The sequence below is a fragment of the Trichosurus vulpecula genome, chromosome 3 (genome assembly GCF_011100635.1).
Source record: "Trichosurus vulpecula isolate mTriVul1 chromosome 3, mTriVul1.pri, whole genome shotgun sequence".
NCBI classification, from domain to species: Eukaryota; Metazoa; Chordata; class Mammalia; order Diprotodontia; family Phalangeridae; genus Trichosurus; species Trichosurus vulpecula.
Genome location: NC_050575.1, coordinates 687505 through 713410, shown reverse-complemented (window position 1 = coordinate 713410; position 25906 = coordinate 687505). Strand labels below are relative to the sequence as shown.

The 25906-nt window shown below is 45.4% G+C and overlaps 1 protein-coding gene across 2 annotated transcripts in view; it reads left to right on the top strand.

Moving 5' to 3' along the window:
- The first annotated feature begins 1278 nt into the window (after positions 1-1278).
- The window catches only part of CYSTM1 (cysteine rich transmembrane module containing 1), a 105708-nt gene continuing 81080 nt past the window's right edge, over positions 1279-25906 (top strand). The window contains exon 1 of one of the 2 annotated variants that reach the window (XM_036750250.1): positions 1279-1358. The gene's annotated coding sequence lies outside the window, so the exon portion shown is untranslated. Of the gene's footprint in view, positions 1445-25906 lie in introns of both variants that reach the window. The other variant, XM_036750249.1, reaches the window with a different exon arrangement.

Here is a 25906-nt window from a genome sequence, read left to right as displayed (position 1 = left end):
AATCTGAATGTAACAAGAGACATGAAGTAAGGACTCACTGAGTAGTGACTCAACTCCACAATTTCCATTTGAAGTCGATGGTCATGTCAGAGGGGCTGGGAAGCAGCAAAGTCAGGGCACCAGTAGTAGCAAAGACAGGTACACTTGTATGAACTGCAGAAGACAGATCCTGAGAGTAAAGTGATTTCCTACAGCAAAACCAATCTAGAGAAGGAAGAGTCAGTTAACATAAGCTGGGAAGAAAATTAGGTGTCTCTGTGCATTTTCCTTTATGCCAAACTGGGAGGAGGCCGAGTTCAAACCCAAATTTTCCCCAACACCACTCCAGTGTTCAGGGTCTACATAGGGGAAGTCCAATCTCTTCAGATCCTTGGGCACATGCTTCACATTTGTTGAATGAAGTTTATAAAAATGTTTTGAGATTTGCTTAGACAAGCTACTTTAAAACAAACCAGTACTGGTCAAAAACCAGTCTCTCACAACTATGGATTAAGACTACAACCCAGCTCCCCACTCCCTGCCAAGCCAAGGGTCCCTAGAGACAAGACTTTAGATTTCCCAGTTTTAGGACTAGATAATATATTCAAACCACTTTAAAGGCCCCAAATCAAAGGGCACTATTATTAAGGTTATTACTATTATTTGTACACCAGTCTCTGGGCTGGGTGCATAGCACTAGATAGCACAGGGGGTTTTATTCTTGTTTTTAATTTTAATATATTTATGTCGTTAAATATTTCCCAGTTACATGTAAACATTTCTAACATTTAAAACATAAATTTTGAGTCCGCGCTTCTCTCCCTCCCTCCCACTTCTCCCCTCTTCTTGAGAAGGCCAGCAAGTTGATACCGAGTATACGCGTGAAGTTATGTAAAACATTTTCCATATCACTTGCTGCCTTTGTTAACTAAGGTCATCTTTATTTTAAACCTCTCAATTCCTTGTTGGAAAGATACACCAGAAACCAGAGAGAGGGGAAGTAGCCCAGGTGAGGTCAAGATCACTGGGGAAAGGGTTAGCCTCAACCACACCCCCTAGAGAAATGTCAACTGCCCAGCTGTAGCCGAGCGCCCGCACACGCGCGTCGGCGCCAGGGACCACAAGCACCCAGTGCCCGGCCCGGCTCCGCCCCGCTACGCCTCCTCTTTCCCACTCCCGGGATCCCAGAGCCCCAGGCGGGTTCGGGTAAGCCGAGCTGGAGGCGGGGGGCGGCGGGGGAGGTGACGTCAGCTCCTTGGCCCCGCCCCATCTCGTAACTAGGGTGATCCCGTGACTTCGACCCCGGTTCCTTTCCCCCTCCCCCTGGAGAGCGCCCGGCTGACGTCAGCGCCCGGTGGCTTCAGCGTTCGAGGCGGCAGGTGCGGCGGGCATTCGCGTTCTTTCTTGAGTCTCGCGTCCCGCGTCGGAGTGAGGGAGGCACCGAGTGGCCGCGGCTCCGCCGGAGGTGAATACCCTCGGCCATCGCCCACCCCTCTCCCTCCCCGAACACGGAATGGGAGCCCCTGGTCAGGGGAGCGCGGGGCTGGGGGGCTGGCTGGCGGGAGGCTGGGAGACGTGGTCGGGGTCTCTAGTGCGGGAAGCCTGGGCGGAAGGAGGGGGCGGGGTGGAACCTGAGGTTGCGGCCGGCGCGGGGAGGGTGCGGGTGCGGGTGGGATAAGATAAGGGGACACTGCCTGGCGGAGGTGTCCCGGATCGAGGGCTTCGCGAGCGGAGGGGAAGAGCTCTCGTTTAGGTCGGGCTTGGGGCCGGAGTGGCCGGCCACGTTGGGTCATTCGCGATGGGACCGGGAGCAGAAGGAGTTTGGGGGGACTCGCCCTGGGGAAAGACTCGGGCTAGAAGCTGATGAGGGACCGAGCTTTGCAGGATGGGGGGGACGGATTTCGGGGGAGCCTTGCGGTTTAGGCAAATAGAAGTTAGGCTGTGTTTGGCGACGAAAGGGCTCGAGGGACGGTGGCTGTTTTATCCCCGCGGATCGAGGGAAATAAACATCCTGTCAGTTTCCCAGTAACCCCAGGCGCCCCAGCCCCCTTCCCTTGGGCTTGATGGTCGCTCTGAACCGGGTCAGACCCCCGTAGGCACTTCCTCCGCGGGTCCAGCTGCTCAGCCTGCCCTCTGAAAGGGGCAGAGACTACCCCGCACCGCTGGAAAACTGAGCGATTGGACGGAAGCCAAGTTTAAATGCCCAGGGACTGGACCTGTTACGTGGGGGTGGTGTGTGGGGTTGGGGTTGTTACCTGGAAAGCCTAGAGGGGAAAGGAGCCCTTTGCAAAGTCCTTGCCGATGGAATGACGAGAATTTTTTTGCATCAATTCTGCAGTGGTTGTTGACGTTTAAAGTAATGCTTTTGGGGGAAATTCTTTGATTTGATAACTCTTGTAACTAATAGGTCGGCTAGTCCTGCATTTTTATCTCGTTAAGGGAGCGAGAAATGACTGAAAGATAAAAGATCCTCAGCTAGGGCTTGCCACACCCTATCTCTAGGGATTTCAACGAGATGGAAGTGGATATCGGTGCCTTGTGTATCTCTCAGAAGTATCCAGATGTGATTCCATGATGATTGCCTTTTAAATATTCAGGAGAGGGCAGTAGAGCCAGGTTCCAACTTAGTTTTTAAAAATTTGTTAGGCTGTATTCAAAGCATTGTTTCAGACTCTAACAGTGCAACACAAAAATGAAAACTAGCGCTCTCAAGGAGCTTATTCTAGGGGCCAACTTGTTCACAAATGGGTTAAAACCAAGTTATTTTAGGAAGTTATTATGGTATGGACTTTAAAAATCTAAAATCCATTCTTTATTAGTAATGTGGCATTTAGCTTCTGTTTTTGAATAATTTCTTTTATAAGATTTAGCAAATAACATAAAGCTTAAGAGCTCTGTGCCCCCCCCCCCCACTGTTCTGACTTTAATTAGTTTCACTTTAATAACTTGTTCTTAGCACCTTTAGAGAAAGGATTCAGTGATGCTTTACCAACTTTTCCCAGAGGTGAAACATTTAATGGCCAGAGCTGTTTATTGGAAAAGAATCTGTGTCCAACGTTAAATTGAGGGAGGAGGTATCTTCAAGTAAACATTTCAGAAAGGATTTCCATATTCTTCATTCAGTGCAAAGTGATCAAATCCAGCAGGGAGGAGCATTTGTGTGCTGTCCTCCCACCTATCCTCCCCTATCCCTCCTTCTTACTGTGTAACCGCTACTTAGAGAGCATTATTTGTGCATTCGTTAAAGTAGAGCCCAAGATGTTTTTCTACCCTGAGAAAGCCTCACTCTGAAATTATGAGTCTGGACTAAATGATCTTTAGAGGTATTTATTATGGTAGGGTAAAAAGAACTGAGACTTGGGAGCCAGGAGTTCACTTTGATATTCACTAGCTTTCTGACTCTGCCCAAGATCCTTCAGCATTTCTGAATTTGTTTTCTCATTTCTCAGTCATTCAGTAAACATTTATTAAGTGCTTGTTATGTGCCAGGCACTGTTATAATCGCTGGAGAAACAAAGACAGGTAACATGCTAACATGCAGACAACTCTGTACTAATAAGCTATATACAGGACAGATTGGAAGGAGATAGGAAAGGCTTCCTGTAAAAGGTGGGATTTTAGATTGGACTTGAAGGAAGCCAGGAAAGCCAGGAGGCAGAATAGGAGGAAAGAAAGCATTTCAGACATGGGGGACAGCCGGTGAAAATGCCCAAAGTCAGGAGATAGTTGTGGTGTTAAAGGAACAGCGAGGAAGTCAGTGTCGCTAGATCAAAAAGGATGTTCTGCAGGTGGGGCGGGTAAGAAGACTGAAAAGGTGGAGAAGTGGGGGTGGGGCAGATTATGAAGGACTTTGAGTGCCAAACAGGATATAGTATTTGATCTTGGAGGGAATAGGGAACCATTAGTGTTTGTTGAGTATGAGGGGAGGGGAATGTGTGTGATGGCGATCAGGCCTGTATCTAAAGATCCCTGACAGATGAGTGGAGGACAGACTGGATCAGGGAGAGACTTAAGGCAGGGAGACCAACTGGAAGGCTGCTGAAGTAGTCCTGGTTTGTGGTGATGAGGGCTGCACTCGGAGGGTGGCAGTATAGGAGGAAGGAAGTGGGCATATGGGAGAGATGTGAAGGTAAAATCAACAGCACTTGGCAACTGATCAGATATGGGGGGAAGGAGTGAGAGAGCCAGGGTGTGTGGATGAAATCTAGGTTTCAAGCCTAGATGACCAGAAGAATCACTTGACAGTAATAGGCAAGTTAGAAAGAGGGGAGAGTTTAAGGGAGATCATGAGTTCAGTTTTACCCTTAAGATGTCTACAGGACATCTAATTCAAGATGACCAATAGGCAGTTGGAGATAGGAAACTGGAGGTCAGCGGAGGGGCTAGGGAATTCTTGATTTGAGAATTGAGAATCATCAGCGTGGAGGTAGTAGTTGAATCCTTACCTCGCCAAGTGTAATCGCCTGGAGGGAGAAGACAAGAGGGCCCAGGACTGAACCCTGTGACACACCCTTCCATAGCTGGCATGACTGAGATGAAGATCCAGCAAAGGAGACTGAGAAGTAGAATTAATAATACTTGAAGTGCTTACTACCGATTATGAAACAGGTACTTTGTATAGGCTGTTATTTCCTAATGTTCCTTCCCTAAAATTCTGTCAGGAAATAGCTGCCTGGCCTGTGTTGAAGCCTAGTAACGGGAAACTATATTTTTCCAAGTATTATCACTAATTTGCTTTGTTTCTTGTGACCAAAGCTAAACACTATTAAAGAGAACCAGAAGTCTAGTGACCTTGAGAAAGGTAATTTAATACCTTACAGTTCTTTTGAGGGCAGACACTCTTTACCCTACTTTGCTTTGTATTCCCAGTTCTTAAGCGCAGTGCCTAGCACACTGGGAAATACTTCTTGACTTAAATGAGATGGTGACAAGGTTGTATTTAATGCAGGGATTTTCAACCTTGTGTGGTATGGATCTCTTTGGCAGTCTGTCAAATGGACCCCTTCTCAGAATAATGGTTTTTAAATGCACTAAAAACGGCATCTCAAAGGAAACAAATTATATTGAAATACTTTAATAATTTTTTTAAAAAACGAGTTTGCAGACTCCAGGTTAAGAACCCTTAAATGGTTCTCGGTTTCCTCGACTCCTTAATCAAGTAGGCTAAAGTGGACAGGGCAGTCTTTAAGGTCTCTTCTTGCACAAACATTCTGTATCATTGCATGTGAATGGCAAGCACGTAACCCGTGGGAGGATCCATAAAAAGCTATGACGGAGTACGCTGTTTAATGTTTGGCAGTACAGACTTCAAAGAAGAAATATCTCATAAAACAAAGTACCCTTTGCAAAAATGTCCACCAGAGGTGACTCCAACGGTGTGTATGTATTTTAAAAATTCCACCAGAGAAGCAGGTTAAGGAAGCCCTTGTCACTGAGTGCCCCACTCTGTTCAACCACCCTTGGACTTTTTGCAGGAGCTCCAGAGGGGATGCCTTGAGAATGATTGGAAATTAGACACCCCAGTTACATTAAATTGGCATGTGTTCGTCACAGTTTCCAAAACAAATGGTTTATTTAATAACATCCAAATAGCCTGTCTACTAGCCAACATTTTCAAAGGTAATTCTTTTTTTTTTTAGTCTTGTGGCAAAGTAAGAATTGCCTTTGGAGCAGGGGCAGTAAAGTAGGCCAGCATTTTCTGGAAATTTTCCACAGGCTAATAACTGTCACCTTTCCCTTCCTTCCCTCCCAACTTTCCTATTGGCCAAAAGCTGAAGACTTGGTTGAGTAGGGAAAATATTTGTGCAAGTTTGTACCCTAAAGTTTTCTAAGCAGGAAGTATGTTACACAGGGGCTAAAAACGGGAAAGCAGTCTGCTTCCTTAGAGAACCTGACGCCATCTGTCAGTCAGCACAGGGCCTAGTGTAGGAGAGAACGATGGAGGAAAGAAACAACTTGAATTGTGTTTCTAGTACTAAATGCGCTGAATGTGTCACTGTCTGCACAAGGTTTTCTCCCATCTATAAATACAGAGAGTATAGTCACTAAGCTACTACTTTACAGGAATGCCAGAAGGGATTAATGAAACACTCTTAAGACACTTGAACATCACCAAAACAAAATACATTCAGTCTAAGATGGTGCTAAATGTTTAGATTGAAAAAAATTGTTGTGAAACAGCATTATCTAAATGTGAGGTTGGCATTGCTATTCCTTAGCCTAACCTAAGACCTTGAAAATATTGAAGTTCTTCATTTCAGTCTTTATCTTTGTATTAAATACATAAGCTTGCTCAAATGTAAGCAAGTCCAGCTTTTCTGGATCTGTTATTTCATCAGTCTTTTTGTCAGTTGGTAAAAGCATTAATTAGACTGCCCTTAGCTTCGCATTCTTATCAGCGTTTGCCACATGGACTTCTACTTTGTATTATGTATTTGGTTTAAACAAGTATCTAGGTGGCAGGCACCCTCATTCCATTCCGAAAGGAGTTGTTAAGTCCACTGGGGGGAGAGTCCAAAATAGAATAATGCTAATTCTAGGTAACGTGATTAATAAAATAATCTTTTCTTAAAATTTTTAACATTAGTAGTCAGACATTTACCTTATTTGGTGATGTGACTTTGGACAAATAAATGTCTGGAGCTATCCAGACTTTTGCAAGTAAGACATTATATTTTTTGACATATAACATAGTTGTCTCGGTTCACAGATAGGGAAATTGAGTGACAAAGAGAAGAAGCAACTTCTTTAATCCACCTAGCAAACATTCATGAGAGCAGTGATTAGAGTTTTGAGTTCCATTTGCTAGGCTTTTGATTCCAAAAATGGGCAACAACTAGAAAGCACGGAGATCATTGGGCCCGAGTCCAGATCCCAAATGTAAATGCCTTTCTGGGTATTTATGTACTGGGGATACTGGGAAATGAGGTAAGACATGCTGGGGTGGAGAACCCGTGGCCCTCTAGGTCCTCAAGTGCAGCCCTTCGACTGCATCCAAACTTCACAGAACAAATCCCCCTAATAAAAGGATTTGTCTTGTAAAACTTGGACTCAGTCCAAAGGCTTCATCTGAGGACCCAGAAGGCCACTTGTGGCCTGGAGGCTGCAGGTTCCCCACCCCTGGGATCACATGAAATGATATTGGGAATTAGACTCCTTTATAATTCTGAATTCCAAAAGAAACTTAGCTCTTTCAGAGTGTCTGTAAAGAGCTCCAGAGCAGCTAAATGGAGACACTCAGGGATAAGCACTTCTCCTACCTGCTTTTCTGTTAGAGGAGGGAGCTTTCTCTTATTTGTTTGTTTTTGGTTTTCAGCATTCACTTTTATAAGATTTTGAGTTCCAGATTTTTCCCTCTTCATCACCTCCCTCCTCCCCAATCTGATATAAGCTATACATGTACAATCATTTTAAACATTTCCACATTAGTCATGTTGATGAGGGTTTGGGGTGAGAGGTGCTCGACACCCCAAAGTACCGACACGCCGGGTCCTGCTGAAAGAATTCGACTCAAGCCTTCTCAGCCAAGGGAAGGGATAAAGTTTATTAAGAGTTAGCCAAATAAGCCTGCCCCGAGAGATCCCACCCCTTGCGACGCCTGTAAGGAAAAAGGGCCAGACCCATCTGAGCTAGATTGGTTCTGACCACCCTCATGGAGGCAAGATGGAGATTATATACACAAAGGTTGTGGGAGGGGTTGAGGGGTGGTCTGGGGTGACTAGAAGAGGGGTCTAGGGAGGGACTTAAGGACGAGGTCAGACTCCAGGGTGGGGGAAATAGCTGAAGGCTATATGGAAATGACAACCCATCAAGGGCTGGGGTAACAGAGCTAGGGTATAGATATTTTGATCAGGATTAAGGATGGGAAACAGGATTAAGGGTGGGAAACAGCTGGACAATAGAGGACTGGGCAAGGTAGGCACTTGGGCTTAATGGTTATAGCCCCAGGCCAAGGCCAGGTCGAGTGGGAAGATTCAAGGAGAGTTCAAGGGGTTCCCAGAGACTGTGCCCTCATCATTCCCCCCTCAAACAAATGGGACCCAAATTCTTTTGGGGTCAGGGACGAAGGTCTCAGCTTCTGGAATTGCTTCCTGCTGACAAGGGGCGTAGAGCTGGCTTGATGGGTCCAGTTCAAGGGGTGCACAGTGATCTGGAAGTTGATGGCTTGGAGACTGGAGGAGACAAACCTGGCAAGGAAGTTAAGCAAACAACAAAACAGACAGTACAGGAGTACAGAGAAAGGACAATATCCCTGGTGGGAATTAAAGATGACTATTTCATACCTAGCTCCCCTAACCACTTGTTCTGCTTCGGGGTTCAGGAGTGTGAAACACATCCAAATTAGGTCGGGGATATCTAAGAGCAAGGTTTGATGTTTGGTGAGCCTATACTTAACCAAGCACTGGTGGCCCTCTGCTTCCAGGGTGCTCTGGCAAGGCAGAGCTTCTAAGGGCTGGTCTGCTAGAGGCTTAGAAGCTTCCTCAATTGGAATGGCTGTAGCAGCCAGAGAATCTAATTGTTTTGGAAAACAGGGGTCAGATCCTAAGGACTGGATTAGAATTCCCAAACACTGTCCTCTCCTTCCTTCAGCAGAGTGAGTGAAAGGTTTTTCTAGATTAGGTAAAGCTAATGCTGGAGTGGTGGTCAGTTTAGTTTTCAAAGTCCCAAAAGCTTGTGCTGGGTAGGGGCCCCACTCTAGAGGGAGTGAGTCAGGGCCTTGAGTGCCAATTAATGGTTGCTGTCCCTCCCAAGCCTTGGGCTTAATTGGATATTGAAGGCTATGTAGGGGAACTATGGCTGGGGTGGCAGAAGAAGCTTGCCCAGGAATTCCCTGATCCCAAACAATTGGCTCAACCCTCTCCCACGCCTCTGGGGGAACATGGGGAGGTCTGGGAAACAGGGGGAAAAGGGAGTTATGAGGTTTAACTATAGAAAATTGGCTTCCCAATTTCACCATCAGGTCCCTTCCCCAAAAGGGGGCAGGGTCAGAGAAGGAGTGTTCAGACAACAGATCCTTGATGCCCATGACCTGATGGGTCGAGGGGCATGTGGGGCCAGAGCAATTAGTTAAAACAAGAGAACATAGCCGTGATAAAGTGGGTAACCTTACCTTCTGCCTCGATTTTGCCCAGGGCTCCTCGAGAGAGGTGGAGAAAGTGGGAGCACAGCCAAGCCCCAGGCTTTCCCCTCCTTCCGAGTCTTGAGAAGACTGGAGGACAGGGTGCTGGGAGGAGGCTCTACCACTTTTCCAACCTCGGGGACATGCTGGGCATGGTCCCGGAGGCGTGGATCCTAGAGGCTTCTTCCAGGGGGGCGCCCTAGAGGGGCACTCCTTAGACCAGTGACCCTCCTTGTGACATCGAAAGCAGGTTTCCCCTTTGCCAAAGTTGCCAGAAGCACCCTCCGGCAATCTCCTGGCCATGGCAGCCGCCAAGAATTGGGCATGTTCTCTGTCTCTGGCTTTTTCCTCTGCCTGGACTAAGTCTCTATTATTGAACACTCCGAATGCTGTCTCCAGTAATTGGGCCTGAGGTGTTTGGGGTCCCATTGCCAATTTCTGCAGTTTCCTCCTAATATCTGGGGCAGACTGATTAATGAAATACATGTTAAGTATTGCCGCCCCTTCAATAGAATCAGGATCCAAATTTGAATACTTCTTAATAGCTTCTACTAGCCGGGCTTGGAAAAGAACAAGGTTTTCTTTTTCTCCCTGAGTAATCTCCCTAATTTTTTGAAAATTTATTTGCTTTTGAAATGCAGTTCTTAGGCCTTCTAACAGGCAAATTTCCATATGGTCTCTCTTTTCTCTATCCTCACTCCTTTGATAATGCCATCCTGGGTCACTAGTTGGAACAGCAGCTGTTCCTGGGGGATATTTTATGGGGTTATTGCTAGCCAAACTGTCCCCAAATTTTTGAGCGTGTTCCCATATTCTCCTCTTCTCCTCAGTGGTACAACAGGTAGAGAAGAGGATATGCAAATCACACCAAGAAAGTTCAAATTGCAGGGACAGATCCCTAAAACGCTCAGTAAACTTAGTGGGATCTTCTGAGTATCTCCCCAGTTTTTCTTTAATTTGGATGAGATCTGAAATGGAGAATGGAACATGCAATCTCCTTGTCCCAGCAGGGGAGGCAGGCATTTCCCTCAGGGGAAAAAGCCTTGAAGGCGCTGTGGGACCTGGAGCTTGGGGCTGAGGTAGATTAGACTGCAAGGCCAGGGCATCTGCCTGGCAAGGGAGATCAGCTAGTACCTGAGGAGGGGTAGAGGTCAGAGGGGAAGATACCCCAGAGACCCAAGTGGGTGCTACCTCAGAGAGAGGGGCTAGGGGAGGAGATATTGCCGTGGGGGCAGGGCCCGAGGCTGGAACTTGAGTAGGGATTGCCTTGGGGATAGGGCCCATGGTGATAGATGTTGCAGGGCCTGCAGTAGAGGCAGGGCGTGGGGTCCCTTCGGCTGGAAATTCCTTCCTCCTTAGTAAAGGAGAAGTTAGGAGTAATTGTTGGGAGACAAATAAAATAAAACAAGAAAACAAAATATACAGAAGGTACCTGAAACTTTCCCAAATTCCCAGCGCCGAAACAATTGAAAGGATCTGGCACATGCTTCCGGATGGGGCATCCGTCCATGTCCTTCGACATGACCACTGGACCGAGAACCACCTGATAGCGTCAGGTTGAGTTGACCAGGACAGTGTGACTGTCCGACTCACTGAGACCACTGGACCAAGCTGTCCGACCCACCGAGAACCACCAGAGAGCGTCAGGTTGACCAGGACAGTGTGACTGTCCGACTCACTGAGACCACTGGACCAAGCTGTCCGACCCACCGAGAACCACCAGAGAGCGTCAGGTTGACCAGGACAGTGTGACTGTCCGACTCACTGAGACCACTGGACCAAGCTGTCCGACCCACCGAGAACCACCAGAGAGCGTCAGGTTGACCAGGACAGTGTGACTGTCCGACTCACTGAGACCACTGGACCAAGCTGTCCGACCCACTGGGACCTGCTGAGGTCAGGCCCGAGAAGCACATCCAAAATGTTTGGAGAGCGAGGAGAGGGATTGGGAGAGGGGGAGGCTCACATACCTTCAGTCTTGGCTGGAGAAGAACTTGAGATTAGCAGTGCTTCCCGGTTCAGGGAACCATAAATGATGAGGGTTTGGGGTGAGAGGTGCTCGACACCCCAAAGTACCGACACGCCGGGTCCTGCTGAAAGAATTCGACTCAAGCCTTCTCAGCCAAGGGAAGGGATAAAGTTTATTAAGAGTTAGCCAAATAAGCCTGCCCCGAGAGATCCCACCCCTTGCGACGCCTGTAAGGAAAAAGGGCCAGACCCATCTGAGCTAGATTGGTTCTGACCACCCTCATGGAGGCAAGATGGAGATTATATACACAAAGGTTGTGGGAGGGGTTGAGGGGTGGTCTGGGGTGACTAGAAGAGGGGTCTAGGGAGGGACTTAAGGACGAGGTCAGACTCCAGGGTGGGGGAAATAGCTGAAGGCTATATGGAAATGACAACCCATCAAGGGCTGGGGTAACAGAGCTAGGGTATAGATATTTTGATCAGGATTAAGGATGGGAAACAGGATTAAGGGTGGGAAACAGCTGGACAATAGAGGACTGGGCAAGGTAGGCACTTGGGCTTAATGGTTATAGCCCCAGGCCAAGGCCAGGTCGAGTGGGAAGATTCAAGGAGAGTTCAAGGGTTCAAGGGGTTCCCAGAGACTGTGCCCTCATCAATGTTGTGAAAGAAGAATCAGAAAAAAAAGAGGAAAACCACAAGAAAGAAAGAAAATAGAATGCTTTGATCTGCATTCAAACTCCATAAATCTTTTTCTGGACATCCATTGCTTTTTCTGCCATGAATCTTTTGGGATCGTCTTAGATCGTTGCAGTGCTGAGAAGAGCTAGGTCTATCAGAGTTGGTCACCACACAATGTTGGTGTTACTGCGTCCTGTGTTCTCCTGGTTCTGCTCAGTTCGTGTACACTTTTCCAGGTTTTTCTGACATCTGCCTGCTCATCGTTTCTTACGAAACAGTAGTAGTGCATGACGATCACATACCCGCAGTAATTCAGTCATTCCCCAATGGATGGGCATCCCTCCATTTCCAGTTTTTGGCCACCACAAAAAGAGCAGCTATAAATATTTTTGTAGCATATGGGTAGGAGGGAGCTTTTTAAAGTGTGTACGTCACAGAGCTTCTTTGTGAAGCCCAAAGAAAGGAAACTTGTGGTGGGCCCAGGGGCCTGAAACAGGAGAGAGCAGGTTTGTCTCCCAGGAGCTAGAGCTCAAGAATAACTAGAATAGTTTGCACTTTTCTTAACACTTCCGGTTTAAAGGTTAAATTAAGGAAATGATCCAGAGAAATTGGTTTTTTGAAGTGGGAGGAGGAAATTCTGTTCTTTAAAAAATGATTTACTGAAATGTACTTATTACCAGATCCTTAAAAAGTGGTTAGGGAACACAAAATAATCATTAACAAAGCCCCTGAAGGACTAGCCTGGAAAATACTTCCTCCCTAAAAGCCTAAGTGGGATGCAGTTAGGGGAATAAGTTCCCACCCAGCATTTCCATTATTCTGAGCCTAAAAAGAGCAGCCAGAACATAAAGGATTTGAAGAAAGCGAGCTGCTGAAATTTATGGCCCCATTTGTAAAAGCAGAATGATTTGTCAAATTTGTAAAATCAGAAGAGCTAGCCAGAGAGCATTTTAAAGATGAGGACAGGGAGGTCCTCAGAGAAGTTACATGACTTAGACATGATTACCAACATAGGAAGTGGAAGAGCCAGGATTCAAATCCAGGTCCTCAGACTCCAAACCCATACTCTCTCCATCTCACAGCTTATGCTTAAAGTTGAAAAACCTGTGAAGACAAGGGACTGAGTGAGACAAGATTTTTCGTTGTTGAGTCTGTTGTGTCATACTGTTCATGACCCTTGTTTGGGGTTTTCTTGGCAAAGATCTTAGAATGCTTTGCCATTTCCTTCTCCAGCTCATTTTACAGATGAGGAAACTGAGGCAAACAGGGTTAAGTGACTTGCCCAAGGTCACACAGCTAGTAAGCGTCTGAGGTCACATTTGAACTTATAAATTGAGTCTTCCTGATTGCAGGCTCTATCCACTGTGCCATCTAGCTGCCAGAGATAAGATTAGCTTTAGATAAACTTTGTAGGAGTAGGCAAAGTTTATAGATTTGTAGTTTAAAATGTGCTCTCCTCTATGTCTCCACCTCTTGTTGAGTGTATATGTAAAAAACCTATACCCTGACTTTTTAGGGTCCCCAATGTGGATGGTGTAGCCAGAATGGCCTTTGTTTTCTTTGAATGACTCAGCTTACCTCATTGAGCCTCTGGACACTGTGGCTTGCTCTTCCGGGGCAGGAAGCCCAAAGAGCATTCCAGGAAGCAGACAACTTCCTGTGTGATGAGTCATGGGGCTGGCTGAGGGGAGGTGTTAACGGCTATGCTAGGGGGAGAGGCCAAGTCAAGAACCAATCGGCCCTGGTCGTTCAGGCGGTGCTTGATGATGTCAAAAACTCTATAAGAGGGGAGAGGACAGCTTGAAGATCCTCTTTTCCTTTTCCGGTTGGAGCCAGAGACAGTTACAGCGACAGTTACAGCTACAGTCACAGCCACAGCCACAGCTGAAGCAGGAGCTGCCAGTAGCAGAGCTGACCTACGGGAGAAAGCTGAACAAAGACTTCAGGCCAGTGGGTAATTTTATTACCATAGAGGGGGAAACATGATTTTGCTTTACGCAATCATGCTTCTCTGTAGCCTCCTGGTTACTCTTTCAAGGCGTACTTATTGGGCCTGGAAGCTTTTGATCAATATATCAAAATGGGGTTGCTGGTTCATGGGTTGGTTACTGTGGAGCCTAAATAAATGTTTTGATTCTTCTGCCTTCTACTTTGAGAGTTTCTTATATCCGGCGGTTCCGAACCTTTCAGACATGTTTATGATCCTCTTTGAGATTATAAACTCTGCCCTCTTAATACAGATGGCCTTCCTTTTCTGGCAATTCCCATGTTTTCTTCTTCCCCTTTAGTCTTTTTTTTTTAATTTTTTTTTGAGGGGGGAAGGCAGGGCAATTGGGGTTAAGTGACTTGCCCAATGTCACACGGCTAGTAAGTGTGTCAAGTGTCTGAGGTCAAATTTGAACTCAGGTCCTCCTGACTCCAGGGCCAGGGCTCTACGCACTGCACCACCTAGCTGCCCCTTTCCCTTTAGTCTTTGAAGAGATGGCCTTTCTCATGTCAAGGATAACCCCACTATTTGTATCCTTGATCCTCTCCATTCCTTTGTGCCCAGCAGTTGTCCCACCCTTTATAACCTTTAATCTTACCTATCTGTTGTATTTGCTGCCCCCCAAAATGGTTAGGTCTCCCTGTCCTTAAAACTTCACTTTATCCTGACACCCCCTCAGTCTGTGCTCTGTTTGCTCTTTCATTGTCAAACTCCTGGAAAAATCTGTGGATACGCACTGCCTTCACTGCTTTGTGCGCTTCTCAGCCTCTTCAACTTTGACGTCCGCCTCCTCACTGAATTGAAATTGCCCTCTCCGGTAACTTTTTTCCATCCATTTAGCTTTTCTGGTTTCTTTGCATTATTTGATGCTGTTGACTCTTTGTTTTTGCTGCACACTCTCTCTTCTCTGTTTTTTCCCGCCCTTCATTTTCTTCCTATCTGTAGGACTATTATGTCCTTTGCTAGCTCATCCACATACTGCTGCTCCCAAAATAGAAGGTGACCCGAAAACTCTGTCCTAGGCTTTCTTCTCTCTGCTTTCTATATTCTCTCGGTGTCCTTTGCAAGCTGCTGTGCTTTAAGTTGTCAGCTTTATGCAGATGACTCCATAGATCTGTCTGTCGACTTGTCATTGTGCCACTTCCAACCAATCAATAAACCTTTGGAAAAATTTTTGCAAATTTATTTTTAGTTTTCAGGATTCACTTTTATAAGATTCCAAGTTCCAAATTTCTCCCCCTGCCCAAGACAGCAGGCGGTCTGATTGATATAGGCCGTACTCATACAATCATATTGAACGTATTTCTACGTTAGTCATGTTGTAAAAGCAGAATCAGAACCAAAGGGAAAAACCACGAGAGAGGAAAAAAAACCAAAAGAACAGTATGCTTCGATCTATGTTCAGACTCCTTTCTTTGGATATGGATGGTTTTGTCCATCATGAGTCCTTGGAATTTTCTTAGATGATCAAAGTTGATCCTCGAACAGTGTTGCTGTAACTGTGTGCAGTGTTCTGGTTCTGCTTACCTCACTCTGCATCAGTCCATGTAAGTCTTTCCAGGTTTTTCTGAAATCAGCCCGTTCACCATTTTTTATAGAACATATTTTTATAGAATGTATTCCATTACATTCCTGTACCACAACTTGTTCAGCTGTTCCCCAATTAACGGGCATCCCCTCAATTTCCAATTCTTTGCCACCACAAAAAGAGCCGCTATAATTATTTTTGTACGTGTGGGTCCTTTTCCCTTTTTCATGATCTCTTTGGGATACAGACCTAGTGGTGGTATTGCTGGGTCAAAGGGTATGCACAGTTTTATAGCCCTTTGGGCACAGTTCCAAATTGCCCTCCAGAATGGGCAATAACCTTTTTATTAAGGCCTACTATTTGCTAGGCACTGTCTTGCACGCTAGGTTCCCACATTACCAACTGCCTGTTGTACATTTTAAACCAAATATCCTTTAGTTCTCTCAGACCCAACAGATAGAGTTTATTTTCTTTTTTACCTCAACCAGTCCCTCTCCTCAACTTCCTTATTTCTCCTTAAGGCATCATCATCCTTCTGTTCACTCAGGTTTGCAACTTCAGAGTCATCCTCCACTCAGTTTCCCTTACTTCTTATATCAAATCTTGTTTATTCTGACTCTACAACATCTGTGTGGAATAGCTCTGCTTCTCTCCACTCACTAATTCATTGAATCAATAGATAGTTATTTTAAGCACTTGCTATGTACCAGGCACTGTGCTAAGTTCTGGGGATACAAAAAGAGGCAAAAGACAGGCCTTGCCCTCAAGGAGCTTACAGTCTAATGAGGAAAGACAACATGCCAAACAAGTAGATGAAGCAAACTATATACAGGATAAATAGTAAATAATTAAGAGAGCTAAGGCACTGAGATTAAGGGAAGGCTTCCTCTAGAAGGGCTTAAAGGAAGCCAGGGAGGTCGTTAGTTGGAGCAGAGGAGGAAGAGGGTTCCAGTTGTGGAAGACAGACAGAAAATCCTCAGAGCAGAGAGAGCAGCCAGGAGGCCAGTGTCGCTGGATCAAAGAGTGCATATCAGGGAATAGGGTGTGAGAAGACTAGAAAGTTAGGAAGAGACTAGATGATGAAGGGCTTTAAGTTCCAAACAGCATTTTGTGTTTCCTCCTAGAGGCATTAGGGGGCCATTGGAGTTTATTGAGTAGGGGGATGTTGTGATGACATCTGCAATTTTAGGAAAATCACTTTAGTGGCTGAAGTAAGAGTGGACTAGAGCTTCTGCATCATACCTGTCAAGGTATGAGGTGGTGAAGGCCTGCACCAGAGTGGCGGCTGTGCCAGAGGAGAGAAATGGGCAGGCCTTGGCAACAGCTTGGGGTTGACAGATACTGAGGAATTGGGGGACAGATTCTAAAGGTTGCAAGCCTGAGGGACTGGGAGGGCGGTGTTGCCGTGTACATCAATAGGAAAGGCAGGAGGGAAGCAAGGTTTAGGGGCAAAGGTGGTGAGTTCTGTTTTGAACATATTGAGTTTAAGGTGTCTGCTGGAAACCAGCATGGGATGTCAGATTGGAGGTCATCGGAGAAATTGGAACAGGGGAGGTAGATTGGAGAATCATGAGTGTAAAGATGGTCATTAGGTTCATGGGATCTGATGATATCACCGTGGGAAGTAGTATAGAGGGAGAGTAGAAGAGTGTGCAGATCAGAGCCCTGAGTGACACCTACAATTAGAGGATGTGTTCTGGAGGAGGATCCAGAGAAAGGGGTCAGATTGGTAGGAGAAAAAGCAGGAGAGAGTGGTGGCCTGAAAACCTAGGGAGGAGAAAGCAATCAGTCGGGTCAGAGGCTGCAGAGAGGTCAAGGAGAATGAAGATTGAGGAAAGGCCATTGGATTGGGCCACCAAGAGATCGTTAGTAACTTTGAGGAAAACAGTTTAGTGGAATTAGAAGGGCCGGAGCTGGATCTTAAGGGCTTAAGATGAGAGTGAGAAGAGAGAAAGTGGAGGCACCTATTGTAGACAGCTTTTAAGAGGAATTAGCTTTAAAAGGCCGAAGACATAAAGGCCAGTAGTTAGCAGGGATGGAAGCATTATGCGAATGATTTTCAGGATTGGGGAGACATGGGCATGTTTGTAGGCAGTAGAAAGTGAGCCAGTAGAGAGAGATTGAAAATGAATGAAAGAGTGGGGTTGGCAGAGAAGGGCAGTGTGTTTGGAGGGCACAGAGTGGAATTGAACAAGTAGAGGGATTAGCTTTGGTAGCCACTGCATCGTGTGAAATGGGTGAAGGTGGAGAAAGTGGCAGAAGGCACCTGAGTGGTGATGAGGAAGAAGGGAGAAGATGTCGTTCATGACAGATATCCTCAAATATGAGGCAGAATTCTCAGCTGAGAGAATAGGGCAGGGGAAGCTATGGGAGCTGTTTTTTGGTGCATCTGTGTTTTTTGTTTTTTTGAGGAAGGGAGGCAAGGCAGTTGGGGTTAAGCGACTTGCACAAGGTCACACAGCTAGTACACGTGTCAAGTGTCTGAGACCAGATTTGAACTCAGGTCTTCCTGACTCCAGAGCCGGGGCTCTACTCACTGCACCACCTAGTTGCCCCAGCTATAGGAGCTTTGAGGAGGGATAAAAATGTTTAGAAGAGCTGCTGTGGGGAGTGGGATAGTGAGTTTGTAAGAGAGGTATAGTAGGATTGCCTAGCAACGGTTAAGGCCCAGTTGGAGCTATATAACATACGTGTGATTTTCTCCATCTCCATTCAGCAGCATGTCTACGGACATGAAGGTGATGAATGGTAAGAGGGGCCCGAGGCTAAGGGTTGGCTGGGTGTACTTGGAGATGGTAAAGGGACTTATAGAGAGAGGAGGACAGTGTCGAGTTGAATTGGTTTGCCAAGGAGTCAAGATGGGAAGAAAAGGAAAGCTGCAGGGGAGATGGCCTGGGAGAGAATTGAGAGGCCTGGAGGTCACAGTGAGCACGAAGAGTAGGGTTATTTAAGGGAAAGAAGAGGTGGAAAATGAATAAGTTATGGTCAAAGGGATTTCAGAGTTCTTGACCGTGGAAGTGATACATACATTTGTGGGTGATAGCAAGACCAAGGCCGGGGCCATCTTTGTGTGTGGCTGAGGTGAAGGAGTAGTTCATGGGAAGTGAGGATTTGAGGAAGAATCAATATGTATGTTGAAGCTGCATTTCATTGAGGTAGGAAGGGGAATGACTTTGGGGGTCTGTGGATAACAGCTAGACAGGAATAGCATGACCTTCAAATGAAGAGAGGTCACTGAGTGATGGAGTAAGGAGGAGACCCTGGAAGGGCCAGTGGGGTGCAAGAAGCATTCCAACTCCCCTCCTTCCACCAGTGAGCCAAGGAGAATTGAGTGGAGGTACAGCCAGTCCTGGAAATGGTGGCCAGGGAGGCCATGTCATCAGGAGAGAGCCAGATTTCAGCGTACTAACAAGTGGAAGGGGGGGGGTGGTGAAAGGAAGTTTGTTACCTGTGAAATAGCATTCCAGAGGGTCCAGTAGAAGGGCTGGATGGAGTTAGAATGAAACTTTGGGGTGGGAGGGTTGAGGTTGGTGGGGATCAAATGATGGAGGCTGTGGAGTAGGGTTGATGATCTACAAGAATTGAGAATTCCTGGGATGTGAAAGATATGACCGGGTGTGAAAACTCTCACCCTTGAGTGGAGAGCACCCCTCTTCTTCCTCAAAGGACAGGTGCAGCAGGAGACAGGAGGCCTGAAGTGGAAAAGGAGTATTGTCCTTCTCTGCCCTTGAGGTTCTCCACATCCCAATAAGGAGATGGGTTTGGCAGCAGGAGGTGGAAGATGGCTTGTGCCAGTACAGATGGAAGTCGTTGCTTTGGGGCGAATGGAAGCTACCTGGTCTGGCCCCAAGCAGCCTTTCCTAAGGGAACGTGCAGCCACCGCTCTGACTCGGGCCCTTAATGCCTGAGCAAAATGGGTCTCCTTGCCTTAGTTCTCTCCTTTCAAATCCATCCTCCATATAGCTGCCAAAGTGATGCTCTGAAAGGATGGCTCTAGGCAGTCCCCTGCTCTAGAAGCTGCAGAGGCTCCCTATTACCTGACTCCTTACCTTTCCAGCTTTTTGTCTGTTGCTCCTCTTCACGAACTGTGATCTAGTCACACTGCACAATCTGTCTTCCTCTTCTGTATCCTTTGCACAGGCTGTCTCCCAGGTCTGGAGTATGCCCTCATCACCCACCTTAGAATTCCTAATTTCTTCAAAGCTCAGCTCAGACGCCACCTGGCCTGTGTCTCAGTATCCTCTTACCTGCTAGTGTTTTACCCCTGAAATTACCTTGGATTTGTTTTGTGGTGCTTTTGTTGGTGTAGGTTGTTTCCTTTGATAGAATGTAAACTCCTTGAGGTCAGGAATGGTCTCATTTTTATCTTTGTGCTCCCTGTGCCTCCGTAATCCCTGGAAAATAATAGGTGCTTAATCCTTCCTTTTCCTGTCAAAACTCATCTGAATTGGTTTTTCTCCTAAAGGCACTACTACTGATCTCTGTGATAAACAAATTCACGTTTGTATTAATAGTTAGTGGTAGCTTAATGAGTGACCCCTCTCAGAGACATTTATAGTTCAGAAGAAAGCTCCTGAATTGCAGAAACTTGAAGCAACTGAAAGAAATATCCTTGTGTTAGGTGATGAGGTTTATTTAGGTTAGATACATTTATTTAGGTTAAATACATGGTACATTAGCATAACTAGAATAGTATGGTGCTTTTAAGACCAATAAGTGAAAGAAATTTAAATCTGGAAAGACTTTTGTGAAAAAAAAAAAATAGAGTGCATGTTGACTACAGCCACATCAAAGGAAAAGTGAATGAGAATGAATGGGCCAAGAATTCTGGTGGGTACTTGGAGTGACTGAGAAGTCACTTTTATTCACTGAAATTAGTTTTAGGTGTAACTAAACAAATTCAGGTGATTGTAGCGGTATTCCATATTAAGTTCTTATTAAAAACTTTTTTTTTAAAGAGAGCTGGACATTTTGGTGGGGCTTTCAGATGCAGGCAGGTCAGTAGGGTAGATAATTTGGGGAGGCAGGGAAGGCTTTTGGCAGCCTTCCTGCAATCATGTGATTCAAGACCAGCCAAGATTATGTGATTGCTAGACGTGCTTTCTATATAAAATGGTAGTATTTAAAAAGTGATAGTGTGCCATAGTGGAAAAAATTGAGTACTAGAGTCAGAAGACCCGGGTTCGTGTTATTTGTACTTAATTCTTGAAGAGGGCCGTGACATCAGGGAGGAGATGCCATGATATGCAAGTGAATTGGATTTAAGCGAGGGAGGGCTGTTCAAAGTCACCAGTCTCACTTTCTCCTGCAGAGCCATGTGGGTCCAGTGGTGAGACATAGATCAGGATGACTGGAGATTGCCCTGTGTGTGGTGGGAGACCTTGGCCTTTTTAAGCTAAGGTCTTTAACGGGTCTCAGTTTGACTGAGGCGTGTGCTGACTTTCTGGCTGAATGACTTTAGGCAAGTCTCTTCCTTTCAGTTCCCTCATCTGTAAAATGGAGATAAGAAAACTTGTTTCACCAGGCTGTTTGAAGGAAAGTGCTTGATAAACCTTAAAATCCTTCATTAAGGTGATCCATTATCATTCATGAAAAGAAGGTAGTTTAAAACAGGCACTGGTTTGTTGTGGCCTTCCATAAAAGAGGGCACTGGAATACTGAAATGTATGATATTAACTTCTTGAGACTACAGCTCCATTGACGCCGAATGTTACTATTCTGTCTATGCATGGATGAAAACTTTAGAGTTGTTTTTTCAAGGCCTTGTAAAGAACAGTAATCTTTTAGTCATCAACACCCCAAACCACTCTAAACCCCTGTCTCCTGCAAACCAAGAACTAGCTCTTTGGCAGTGTTTCTAATTACAGACATCTGAAGCGTTGTCATGCTAACGTTTGTCCTTGGTAACCTTTTAGCTCTAAAAGGCCTCAGCTTTTAGACTGCATTGGCTGAAAAGAGAAGGAAAGAGAAATTTGTGGAAGGAATGTGGAGACAGAGAGTTGAGCGCTTTCAGCTATGATTTCTTTAGCCTTTAAATGAGCCGACCTGACAATGCAGACTGTACTTTGAATGCCTGTTGCTCCCTTAAAGAGTTAGTGGAGTACCCTTTAATGTTGATGCAGTCCATTTCTTTGCATTGGTAACTAGGAGCCCCTTAGTTCAGTTGTCTGTGCATTGAGCTGTGGGGACCCTTCAGAAATCATGAAGATTTCTCATTTCACATAAACCCTAATATGAGGCTGTGAAAGAGAAGTGAGTGCCCAGAAGCCTTTGAAGGGCAGCCCCTGTTGGGAAACTGTGCCCTGAAAAGTGGCTGTGTCAGGCACAGACTGGAAGAGACCGATATCTCTCAGCAGGGAATAAGGGAGGGATGGAGGAAGCTTTTTCTTCTCTCTCCTGGCCCCTAACCTCCCTTCATTTCATTGACTTTCTTCCTACTTTAGAGTTTTTCTTTTTCTCTTTCCTTTTCCTTCTATTCACCACTATCCCCCTTTCCTTCCATCTCCCTTACTAATGCTGCTTTTCCGTCAGTTCTTCCATTGAGGAATAAATAGTTGAAGTAGAATGTTATAGTACCTTTCTTTGTATCCTTGTAGTTCAGCTTTTTTGTGAAGAGAGGTACTTCTGATTTCCCCCGTTTCCAGAATACTGAGTCAGGGATGGCAGTGATGGGGATTGGATGGTGGTAACTGTCTGTGATCTCTCCTGGTTCTCCTCCTATCTCTCTGACCCCTCCTCAGTCTCCTTTGTGGGGTCTTCCTCCAAGTCACATCTGCTAACTCTGCTAACCATGGATGTACCTCCCCTCCCCCAGGACTGTCCTGAGACCTCTTCTCTTCTCCCTCTCTACTGTTTCGCTTGGATTAAATTATTATATTGATTCTCATGATTCTCAAATCTGCCTTTCCACCCTAGCCTCTCTGCTGACCTCTGTCCTCACATCTCCATCTGCCTATTGGTCATCTCGAGTTCAGCATCCTATAGACATGTTAAAACTCATCCTGTTCAGAAGTGAACCCTCCCCTCTTCCTGACTTCCCTATTACTGTCGCGTATACCACATCCTTCCAGTCATCCAGGCTTGAAACCTAGGCTTCATCCTCAAATCCTTACTCTCATGCCTCATATCCAGTCAGTTGCCAACTCCTGTTGATTTTACCTTCATAAGATCCCTCCCATACGTCCCCTTCCTTCTTCTGGTATGGCCACCATTCTGGTGTAGGCCTTCATCACCTTAAACCTGGCTGCTACAGTAGCCTTCTGGTTGGTCTTCCCACCTCATGTTTCTCCCCAATCTATTCCATCCTGTACTCAACTGTTAAAATGATCTTTAGGTGCAGGCCTATCCCACCACCAATGCTCAATAAACACCACAGGCTCCCAATATCTCTAGGGTCAAATATAAATCCTGTTTGGCATCCAAAGCCCTTCACAACCAACCCCACCTCCCCAACGTACTCTTTGTTCCAGTAACATTGCCCTCTTTGCCATCCCCTGAACCCTACACTCCTTCCTGACTCTGGGCATTTTCACGGGCTGTCATCAGTGCCTGAAAAACTCTCCTTCATCTCTACCTTTTGGCTTACCTGGCTTCTTTCAAGTTTCATCCAAGATCCCACCTTCTAGCCCCCTGTTCCTCTTAATTCCAGAGCCTTCCCTTTGCGGGTTATTTCCATTTTATCTCGTATATTGCTTGTTTATTCATAATTGTTTGCATATTATCAAGATTCTGAGCTCCTGGAAAGCAGAGACTTTTACCTTTCTCTGTATTCCTAGTACTGCCTAGCTTATTAGGCACCTAATAAATATTGATTGACTGATTGGGATCTCTCTGGCCCCAAGGACTTCATGGTCGATCTATGGGAGGGTGAGAGCCTGGGTCACATTCCCTACCTTCTGTCTGTCCTGGGGCTTATCTCCAACCTCACCCCATTATTTACCAAACTATCTACTACCCTTAACCATGGTCTTGTGAATTCCCAATCTCTCCTCCTCTCTGACCTGTGTAGGTCTTTCATCGCTGTTCCTATGGAGGCCCCACCCCAGATCACCTTGTTAGCTGCCTGCTTGTGCCCCTTGGCTCTATACTCTGGGACCAAAGACACTCCTTTTCTTGTCTCATCTTCCAGGCATCTAGGTTTGACCTTGGTGTCATCCCTGACTCCTTATTCTCACTTACGCTAAATAACAGCGTATTTATATGCTATATGTGTGTTTATATGTATTTATGTTTACAAGTATCTCATTTCAGCCTCACAAGTAGGTGAGGTAGGAGCTATCATTATCCCCACTTTACACATCCAACGAGTTGCCAGATATTGTTTCCACCTCCACAATGTCTCTCCTCACATTTCTAGCCTGTTTCAGGCTAGAATTCGTCCCTTCTTTCCTGGACTATTCTAATAGCCACCAACTTGTTCTCTGTGCTTCATGTTTCTCCCACTTTCTGATCCGGCCTCCACACAGCTGCCAAAGGGAGTTTTCTTAAAGGTCAGGTTGATCTGTGTCCTTGCCCTACTCAAAAAACCGCAGTGGTTCCCTATTGGTGCTAGTATCAAAGAGCATTTCATTAATAATTTATTCTTTTAAAAATTCCTCTTTTTGTGTAAGCTTTGTGACAGAGTAGACCATGTACATATAATTTATAAATAAATATGTGTGTGTTTATATACATTTGTGGTGCATATTCAAAAAAAATTTTTTTGCTGATAGGGATTTACAATCAGAAGATTTGAGGACCACTGCTTTAGAGCATGTGAAAGGATATTCATTCTGGCAAGCTCTACATAGAGGGGATGTTGGGGCCACAAAAACTGGTTTGGAGGTCTGGCAGATAAGGTTTGGAGGTGTCGGGTACTCTTGACTCCAAATGCCGAGGGCAATTGCTAGTTGGGAAGAGACCCTCAGCTCCAGGTATGTTTCTCTTCTCTTCAGGAGGGCCGTTTACCACAATTCCTTTAAAGAATTGGTGATCTGAAAATGGATCTCAGTGAATTTAGTGCAGCATTTAAGGGAGCTTTTGTCAGCTACTAAACTAACTAGCACAAGGCCAGTCATGTTCATCGGCATGCCAGTATGGCCAGCATAGAACCTGGTTTTTCTACTTGGTAAAGAAGGCATTGATTTTCTCTTTCCAACAGTCATATGATAGGTCCATAGAAAATGGAAAGCATTGATTTTTTTTGGTATGTTTTAGTTTACGTTTAGTATTTTTTCTAACCAAACATTAGGTGAAGGCAAACTTCGTTGCAGAAAAGAATCTGTCAAGCATAGCCCTCTGTCCCATGGAGAGGGTTCCTTAAGACCCCATAAAAAAAATCTCCCAGGCCTAAGAAGACACCTGTGTACACAATGTGTGGGTGAAATGTTTGTTCTGTAGGTTCCTTTGATGTTGGAGGCCACATTGGTTCACAGTCAAAACAGTTTAAAATAGTTTTACGTAATATCAAAACACTTGCATATTCCATTTTAACACATAAAACTTATCAATAAAGAGGTGTAATGATAGAAACAAACAAACAACAACCCAATTATTCTGTGATGTCATCCCCCATATTGTCCTTCTCCATATTTCTGCCTCCTGGCTGAAACCCCACCTTATACTTTCCTGTCCTCCTTCATGCTAAGGCTTTCCCTCTGCCACTGTCTCCCATCGTATTCTCCATATTTTGTTTGCACTTGGCTGTTTGCATGTGGTCTCTACCATCGGACTGTGAGACCTCGAGAACAGGGACAGTTTTTGTCTTTATGTTCCTAATGCTCAGTGCAGTGCCTGACCGAAGGCATTCAATAAATGCCTGCTGACTTGACTTCATGTGCACTGCACTTTTGGTGAAGTTCAGAGATTCACTTTATTTTTACTCTCTGCCTAGAGGCTTCCTAGTGTGTTTAGGTTTTACTGGCCACAATGAGTTTGAATACATAGAATAGATCTGAATTCTCCTAAACTTAAGCCAGTGTTTTGGCTGGAATAGCAAGAGATCTTAGAATCATAGTGTTGGAAGGACCCTCAAAGACATTAACAATCACTAGCATTTATGTAGTGCTTTAAGGTTTACAAAGTACTTTATGAATATCTCATTATATCTTCATAACCCTAGGAAATAGGTTCTGTTTTCCGGAGGAGGAAACTGGGGCAGCCAGAGGTTAAGTGACTTGGCCGGGGTGGTACAGCTAATAATTGTCTGAAGCTGGATTTGAATTTAAATCTTCCTGACTTTTGGGTCCAGCATTTTATCCACGGTGCCACCTGCCCTACCATCTAATTCAGAACCAGAATTGCGTCTTAAAGGATGAGTTGGGCTTAGCTAGGTGGCAGGGTTTTGCGTCACATCTCCCCTTTTATAAAAACCTTTTACATGGCTACTCCTTACAGCATTACTCTCAAATGATTCATCTATGCCAAGCTTCCATTCTCAGCTATTCCCAGCTTCCTTCTTTGCATCCTGGCTTCCAGTGCCTGGATTTTGCCAAAACTGTCCATTGGAAAGTCACTGATTGTATACTTCTTCCTTTTAATAGCCTTCTTTTTTTTTAATTAAAAGCAATTTATTCTGACTTTGGCAAACACTGACAAACTTGAGTATGTCTAAGTATGCAGTAAAGAGCAGGTGGGTGGCAGAGTGAATAGAGCACCAGATCTAGAGTCA